Raw genomic sequence first — 10,476 nt, forward strand, 5'->3', positions numbered from 1 at the left:
ACATTAGTACACCATTCAATCAAATAAGGTTTGGATTTTAAACAATCTAAAGATATAAAAGAAAATCACATAAAAACATAAGCTAATTGTTTCAACTAAATATATAAATAAAACAATTTGCATAAGATTTAATTCGAATAGTCAATAAATATCAAACAATTTTCAAAAGAAAATTTCTAAGTTTAAGTTTTTTTAGCTCGAGCAAAAATTATCTCGTTTAAGCAAAAATGAGGTCGAGAGCAAGCTTATTTCTAGTACTATTTTTGCTTGAGCAAGAATCCCTTTGTCTGAGCGAAAATAGATCTAAGAACAAGCCAAATTTTTACTCTATTTTTGATTGAGCGATAATCTCCTTGCTTGAAAACATATTCTAGCTTGAGCAAAAATCTTTTAGTTGAGTAAAAATTTCTCACTTGAGCGAAAATATTATAAAAAAACTTATAAAAATGACTACTTTTCAAGCTTTCACCGAAAAAATAATACTTATAGTTAGACACGTACTCTCCTTAAACTTCTATGTCTATATATATATATATATATATACATACATATATACATATATACATACATATATACATATATATATATATATATGTATATATATATATATTCATGATTTCTAAACATGATTCATTCAAATTTCAATTCAAACAACCAACACCCATTAGTGTTTTTAGTTAAAATGGTTCATAATATAATTCAAACACATTCAAGAATTTCTTCAACATTAGAATTAACATTTACATTTTCAAATTATCAAAGTCTACTATATCTATACTTTTAAAATCAACATCAATCAACACATTCTAGTTTACTCAACAAACAAACCTTGCAAGAATTTTTGAAACTTGTGCCCATGTCACCTTTACATCTAGATATTCTAACCTAGGATTCTATTGAAAAGTAAAACTAATTTCTCTTACTTGATTAGAAGTATGTGTACTCACAAAGAGCTCAAACCACTAAAAAAAAAATAAGAATAGTCTAACATCCACTACAAAATCATGAATAACACTAGGATTTTGAACTAACAGAGACTCATCCTAAAGTCTTAGATACCACAAACAAATAGCTTTAATCCAGATAAACAAATAATTTAAAACTGACTTAAAGGAAAAAGGAGCCGAACTCAACTTACTCTAATCAAAATTCTCACAACAAAAAAATTTGTTATTACCTATTGATAATTACATATGAATATGGATCCATAGATAAATTTATATTTACGAACAAATTTTACCTACAAATTATTATTCATAAGAATTTTTCCATATATAATAATAGAGTAATTTAACAGAAAAATCAATAAATAAAATTCTTACATAATAATAATAATAATAATAATAATAATAATAATAATAATAATAATAAAAATAATAATAATAAAAAAAAAATAATAATAATAATAATAAAATAATAATAATAATAATAATATTATTATGTGTAGGTAATTACGTACAAATTTAAATAGAAAATAATTACTTACTAATTTGACTTCGTAGCAAGTAATTACCTATTCAAATTCTTCGATAATTTAATATTAGTATTATTGTGAATATTAATAATAATAATAATAAAATTAATATTATTGTTAATTTTATTAATTTTATTAATTATTTTAATATTATTAATGATTTTTAATATTATTAATGATTTTTAATATTATTAATTATTTTTAATATTATTAATTATTTTTAATATTATTAGTTATTATTAATTATTAATAGTTATTATTAATAATATTATTAATTATTATTAATAATATTATTAATTACTATTAATAATATTATTAATAGTAATTAATAATATTATTAATAAAATTATTAATTATTATTAATAGTATTAGTAATATTATTAATAAAATTATTAATTATTATTAATACTATTAGTAATATTATTAATTATTACTAATATTATTAATTATTAAAATTATTAATGTTATTATTATTATTACTAATATGGGGTAAATTCCCTATCTAGCACCATTTACACTTTTATTTTCCCATTTAACATTCTTTTATTTTATTTTTTTATTTAGCACCCTCTTGTTTTTATTTTCCTGTCTAACATCCTTTGATTTTTTATTTCCCTATCTAGCACATTTAAAAAATAAATAAAAAAATAATAAATTAAAAAAATTTGATAATTTTAATTTTGAATGCATTAAAAAATAAATATTTTTAATGTTTAAAATAGTTAGAAATATATTAATGAATAAAGAAATGAGTTTTTACAAAATAAAAAAAAAAATTTAAAATATTTAGTTTAAAAATTATTTTTTTAAGAATGAAGAAAATAAAAAATTAAACTCTACAACAACATAAAAGTTGAATCTATAAACATAAATTAATATTTATTTTTATTATTATTAATGATGTAATCATGTTAATTTCAAGTAAAAAATACAGGACATAATTATAAAAAAAACCAAGTTGAAAAAGGACTAATATGGACATAAGAAAACAACATGATTAAAAAAAAATGTTCATATTGTCAAACACCAAGACACATATAAATAACCTATTCCAACATTACTAGATTGTGCACTTCTTGTCATTAATTATGTTTCATTTCGCACAAACTATTTAATGTATCATTGAAGAAAATATTAAATGAATGATCATCTTTCATTTATTTTCCTTTTTATGATCAACATATACTTATTTAGTATCGTCTTATATCTCTTATATTTATGTTATTTGGATTTTTTTTATATCTTTTATCTTTATCTTATTTTGTTTTGTCTTTATTTTATATCTTTTATGTTTTTAGTTATTATTTTTTTCTGCCATTTTTTATTTTTTATTTTTTCTGTTTTTTGTTTTTATTTTATTGTTGTTGTTTTTATTTTCTAGACTTATTTATTTTTTGCATTTTTTTTCTTCTCATTTTTAAGCATTAAGTGTAACATTTGCATTAGTTTTTTTTTTTTTAGTATTTTGCATTTAAGGTAAACACTTGAATATTATTTGTTTTTTTTTATCAACAAGAAACAAATAAATAAATATGAACCACTTTAGGGTGGTCCAACTCGCACAAAATATAAGTCCCCTCATCCCTTCTAAACAACCTAACCTTCTAAAACAAAGAAAAACAGACACCCCAACCGAGGAAGTACCTCTTATAAAAGCTCACTTAATTGAAAACATATAAGCCACAAGATTAATGCACCACTCACAGTTTTAGATGTTACCCTTGACCAAGCCTTTAATTGTGCCAAAGTGAACACTCTCGAAAGGTCGATCACCCCTTTGTTCATGTGCTTCCATAATTCACTAACTACAGCAACTCAAAAACAATTCCAAACGCCATTTACCTGGGCAGGAGCGTTTAGCAAATTAAACAATATTATTTGTGTGTTCACTATTAACTAATACTAATTGACTTTTATTTTTTTTATAATTATGTCTTATATTTTTTACTTGAAATTAACATGATACATCATAAATAATAATAAAAATAAATACTAATTTATGTTTATAGATTCAACTTTTATGTTGTTGTAGGGTTTAATTTTTTATTTTCTTCATTCTTAAAAAGATACTTTTAAACTAAACATTTTAAATTTATTACTTTTTTATTTTTATTTTGTAAAAACTCATTTCTTTATTTATTAATTATATTTCTAACTATGTTAAACATTAAAAATATTTATTTTTTAAAGCATTAAAAATTAAAATTATCAAAAAAATAATAATAATATATTTATTTATTTTTTTTTTAAATGGTGCTAGGGAAATAAAAAAAAAATAAAAGGATGTTAGATAGGAAAATAAAAATGTAAATGGTGCTAGATAGGGAATTTACCCCTAATATGATATAATTTTAATTGATCTTGCTTTTGAAGCTGCGTGTATAAGAGATTGATGAGTAAAAGAGTGTTCAAAGTTGCAATGTCTCTGATTACGAAAATCGTTATCTTGTTATCCATGCTCACGTTGGTATGGGCAAACAAGGTGACTGTAAAGATTACGAATACTCTGGAGGGAAAAGAAAACCTAAATGTTCACTGCAAATCCAAAAATGATGATATCGGACACCATCTTCTCTATTACAATCAAAGCTTCCAATGGAGTTTCGGCCCTAACTTTTTCTGGAGAACACTCTTCTTTTGTTCCTTTCAGTGGGGAAATGGTGATTTGTTGTATTTTGATGTATACATTCAAAACAGGGATAGCTTTATTTGTTCAGACGACTGCCATTGGTACATTACAAAAACTGGACCATGTCGCTACGAAGACGTACTAGACTCATCCGTTCGCAAGTGCTATCCATGGAACTAATGTTTTTTTATTTCAGTTATCTACTGTGTCATAAATAAATAAAGTGATAATATTTTTATTAATATGATAATTATTAACATTATTAGTATTATTAATAATATTAATATTGTAACATCCAAAAAAATACATCTACCTATATTACCATACCAGTTCTACATATTTTTTTATACAAGTTTAGAGTTTTTTTTATTCCTAATACATGATTATAGCTTATATAAATACAAATATTTAGAATATAAGTTTCAAAACAACATTCTATACTCCTCCAGACCCTTCGACACCTATATGATCATATACTCGTGTGCGTAGTCATCACAGTTCACAATACAACGAAAAGAAGAGTAAGTTAATTAATGAAAAAAAATTTCATAACATACTTAATTCATGAAAAAAAGAACCAATCAAACTAATCAATTAAAACATTTCTTTATATGTTGTCATATAAAATTTCAATATCAATTACAACATTCATATAAACCACACATGGATTTATTTTCAATATCAATTACAACTTTCATATCAATTAAGTATATTTTATTTTATTTCATTCAATATAGTAATTATGTTTTGCTTTGTCTTTACTATTTAGGGTATAATTAGTAATGAAATATACCTTGACAACCTTAATTTATTAATTATATATTTAATTAATTTAATATTAGTGTGTTTGGTTTAATTAATATGTATTACTTTGAGAAATAATATGTATTATATGGTATCTAATATTTTGATATCAACATATATATATATATATATATATATATATATATATATATATATTACTCATGCCTTTGGAAAATGAGTTCTAGCTTTCATCTTTATAAATTGATTGTTTCAGTTTCTCTATATATGATTACAGGTCAAGAATGTTTCATGACCACAAAGAAGAAAGAGAGGTGCAAAATATATCATATAGAAAAAAAGTAAATCTTGAAAGTTTGGTCTCTCTTGATCCTAAGCGTTATTCCTTTTAAAAAATATTCATTTCAAAGTTTAAGTTGCTAGTTAATTTTTAGTTTTCTTTCATCATGATTTTTTTTTCTTTCAATTGATTAGTAAACTTTATCATTTTTATAAACAAAATTGAATATTATTTTCATTATAAATGGTCTTTAAAATTTATTTCTTTATACATGTATATTCGTGATGATATTTTTTTATATGTTTTGTTAGAATGTGAATGATTTAAAAAAAAAGTCATTATCTCTTGCAATATATATAAATATATATATATATATATAAATATATTTAATATAACCAAATTTAGTACTGTAGTCTTTGGTTTTGTATAAAACACTATGGTTGCAGGTTTTGAAAAATAAAAACACATAACACAAAATAAGATAAACTAACAATTTTTAAAAACTTCTAATACAATTGTAGCTTTCAACCACAAACATAAAATTCATCACTTTTTATACATTATATCTTAACAAAGTAGTCAAGTGTCTATAAATAATTTATAATTAATATTACTCATGTCAATATAAATAATTCATAATCAATATTACTCATGTCAATATAAATAATTCATAATCAATACTACTCATGCCAAAATTGCACTGATAACATACACACATGTTTTACTTTCATAAGACTCATGCATTGACTTAGACTCAAAGATCTACATTTGTCATACTACCCCGATGTGAAGTCCATAAAGCTATGCACATAATAATCTCGGTACAAAATCATTTCATATGACAGGTTAGACTAGTTATCTTTCAAACAACAGACCATTCATATGAACCTCCTTGAGTTCTCACCACCTCATAACCTTCGTCTATATGATTCTAATACACCAATATAGTCAAGATATCTCCTTCTAGACGAATACATAATCAATGCACATCCTAACAATCTCAACACGGTATTTCCTTCCATGAAAATATTATGTCTTGATCACTTTTTCACATAATTCATATTTCATATCACACATCATTACACCATTCAATCACATAAAGTTTGGATTTTAAACAATCTAAAGATATCAAAGAAAATCACATAAAAATATAAGCTAACTCTTTCAATTAAATATATAAATAAAAATTTACATAAGATTTACTTAGAATAGTAAATAAGTATCAAACAGTTTTCAAAAGAAAATTTCTATGTTTAAGTTTTTTTTAGCTTGACCAAAAATTGTCTCGTTTAAGCGAAAATGAGGTCGAGAGCAAGCTTATTTCTAGTACTATTTTTGCGTGAGCAAGAATCCCCTTGTCTGAGCGAAAATAGATCTAAGAGCAAGCCAAATTTTTACTCCATTTTCGCTTGATCGATAATCCCCTTACTCTGACCTGAGAACAACTTGTCATTCTAACTTGAGCAAAAATCTTTTGGTTGAATAAAAATTTCTCGCTTGAGCGAAAATATCATAAGAAAACTTATAAAAATGACTACTTTTCAAGCTTCCACCAAAAAAATAATACTAAATTTTGTATTTTATAAAACTTATAAAATCAAAATGATATCACCTTGCTTATACTTAGACATGTACTCTGCTTAAACTTCTATGTCAACAAACACACACAGAAATATATATATATATATATATATATATATATATATATATATATATATATATATTCATGATTTCTAAACACGATTCATTCAAATTTCAATTCAAACAACCAACACCCATTAATGTTTTTAGGTCAAATGGTTCATAATACAATTTAAACACATTTAAGAACTTCTTCAACATCAAAATTAACATGTACATTTTCAAATTATCAAAGTATATTGTATCTATACTTTTAAAATCAATCTCAATCAACACATTCTAGTTTACGAAACAAACAAATCTTGCAAGAATTTTTGAAACTTGTGACCACGTCACCTTCACATCTAGATATTCTAATCGAGGGTTCTATTGAAAAGTAAAACTAATTTCTCTTACTTGATGTGAAGTACATGTACTCACAAAGAGTACAAATCCCTAAAGAAAATAAGAATAGTTTAACCTCCACCACAAAGTCTTGAATAATGATCCAAACATACACTAGGACTTTGAACTAATAGAGACTCGTCCTAAAGTCTTAAATACCACAAGCAAAGAGCTTTCATCTAGATAAACAAAAAAACTAAAACTGACTCAAAGGAAAAAGGAGTTGAACTAAACTTACTCTAATAAAAATTCTCACAACAAGAAAAGAAAATTTGCTATTACCTATTGATAATTATATATGAATATAATTTGGACTTTACGTAATTTTGGTAAAATTGGACTGAAAATTATTACCTACAAATTTATGTGTAGGTAATTAATTACGTACAAATTTAAATAGTAAATAATTACTTATTAGTTTGAATCCGTAGTAAGTTATTACCTAAATTCTTCGTATTATTGTGAATATTAATAATAATAATAATATAAATTTTATTATTAATATTATTAATTATTTTTAGTAATATTAATTATTCTGAGTAATATTAATTAATATTAATACTATTATTAATTATTATGAATATTATTAATTATTATCAGTACTATTAATAATATTATTAATTATTACTGATGTTATTAATTATTAAAATTATTAATGTTATCATTATTATTACTAATATGGTATAATTTTAATAAAGTTTTAAATGATCATTGCTTTTAGGCTGCGTGTATAAGAGATTGACAGCAGTAAAAGAGTGTTGGAAGTTGCAATGTCTCTGATTGCGAAAACTGTTGTCTTGTTATCCATACTTATGTTGGTGTGGGCAGAAAAGATAACTGTACAAATTACGAATAGTCTGGAGGGAAAAGAAAATCTAAATGTTCACTGCAAATCTAAAGATGATGATATTGGACACCATCTTCTCTATTATAATCAAAGCTTCCAGTGGAGTTTCGGCACTAACTTTTTCTGGAGAACACTCTTCTTTTGTTCCTTTCAATGGGGAAATGGTGATTTGTTGTATTTTGAGGTATACAATCAACTCAAAGATCACGATGTTTGTAAAGACTGCCATTGGTATATTACAAAAAGTGGACCCTGTCTTTATGAAAGCGTAGACTCTTTAGTTCGCATATGCTATCGATGGAATTAATGTTTTTCTTTTCAATTATCTACTGTGTCATAAATAAATTCCTTATTTACATTTTATTCTATTTTCAGTTACGTCTCACGGAAACTCATTTATAAAAATAAAACTAATAAATGATCAGTTGAGATTATTTAATATAATTAATTTATATATTACTTTTGTTTTGTTTTGGATGTAGTTTAAGTTCGTATAACCAATGCTTGGTAAGGTAATAACGAAACAAATTCTATTTCAGATTCGCATCAATTTCAATTGGAAATCCCTTCAATTGTAACACCGGCCAATCAATTCTAATTCCAAATCCAATTTTTATTCTAATTTCAAATTCAACTTCAAATATAACACCTATTAATTAATTTTAATTTCAAATAAAAATTCAATTTTAATTATAACACCTCACTATTGGAAAAATTAATTAATTTTAATTCCAAATAAAAATTCAATTTTAATTATAACACCTCACTATTTGGAAAAATGAATGGTTTTGAAAAATTTACTTTTACATTACTAAAGATTAAAACCTCATATATGCATTTGAAAAAGTTTACTTTTACATTACTAAATATTAAAACCTCACATATGCATATATGTAGGTAAATCATATTTATGTAGGTAAATTAATAAATTATCGAATATATATATATATATATATATAAATTATCGAGAGATACGTATTTATAATATTTATAAATAAATTCAATATTACATATGAATTAATAATAATAATAATAATATTTTAGTATTATTATTATTAATAATAATAACAATAATTTAATAATATTAATATTATTAATATTAATAATATTAATAAAATATTAATAATATTATAAATACTAATAAAATAATAATATTATTAATATTAATAATATCATTAATAATATTATTATAATTAATATTGTTATTAATATGACCATTATTAACATTATTAATAATATTAATATTGTAACACTCCAAAAATACATCTACCTATATTACCATACAAGTTCTATATAAAAATAAGTTTAGAGTTTTTCATTCCTAATACATGATTATATCTTATATAAATACAAATATTTACAATATAAGTTTCAAAACAACATCCTAAAGCCCTCTAGACCCTCTGACACCTCTATGATAATATGCTCGTGTGCGTAGTAAAGATATCGCAATTCATAACACAACGAAAAGAAAGGTAAGCTAATGAAAAGAAATTTCATAACATACTTAATTCATGAAAAAAAAGAACCAATCAGATTAATCAATTATAAACATTTCTTTAAATGTTATATAAAATTTCAATACCAATTACAACATTCATATAGACCACACATAGATTTATTTTCAATCATAATCATTGGATTTTATTTCAATTCATAGCACTTTGATTTCATTTAACACTTACTACTCATGAATCCATCGTCTTTTGGAAGACTCATTAGGTATGCCCCTACCAGAGACTAACATCTAATCCATACATTTCCAAACTTCCAATACCGAGTGTCTACAGCGAGACCCAGTGTGTATGAACTCACACTCACTCATCAACTTCTCACCACATGATATCTTAGTTTATATGACTTAGATCATCACTGACGCTAGAAGATCCTCTAGATGTTAAGCATAGTCTTTTCATACTTAATTTATCATCAAACAATTAACTCATACATTATATATCCCATATGTATGACATCAATTTCATACAATTTTCATCATTCATATATAATACATATCATTTAAAAATTCACAACATTCAAGAATCTTTCCAATATCAAGCACAATATTTAACTTTCAAACTATCAAAATCCAATACTTATACATGTTCAAACAACATAAAATCAAACAATTTTATCAAATAACAACCATGCAAGAGAAATTGAAACTTAGGACCACGTTTACTCCACATTCAGATTTCTAGCCTAGGGTACTATTAAAAGTTAAAGTTAGCTTCCCTTACCTTAACTGTTTTCTTTCCAAGCAACCTATTAAGAAGTGAACTGTAAGTCTAACTCAACCTCATAAAACCAGCTTATAAGGTGAGATTTGCACCCACTTATATGTTATGAAATGCTCTAATCTCTAGTCGATGTGGGATCTCCAACACTCTCGTCAAGAGTGAAAGCTCGTGCGTGAGAAAATATATTTATGGGTGGTCCGATAACCGTCTAATAGTGGGTGG

Source organism: Phaseolus vulgaris, chromosome 8, assembly GCF_051622355.1.
Source record: "Phaseolus vulgaris cultivar YP4 chromosome 8, ASM5162235v1, whole genome shotgun sequence".
Classification (NCBI taxonomy): Eukaryota; Viridiplantae; Streptophyta; class Magnoliopsida; order Fabales; family Fabaceae; genus Phaseolus; species Phaseolus vulgaris.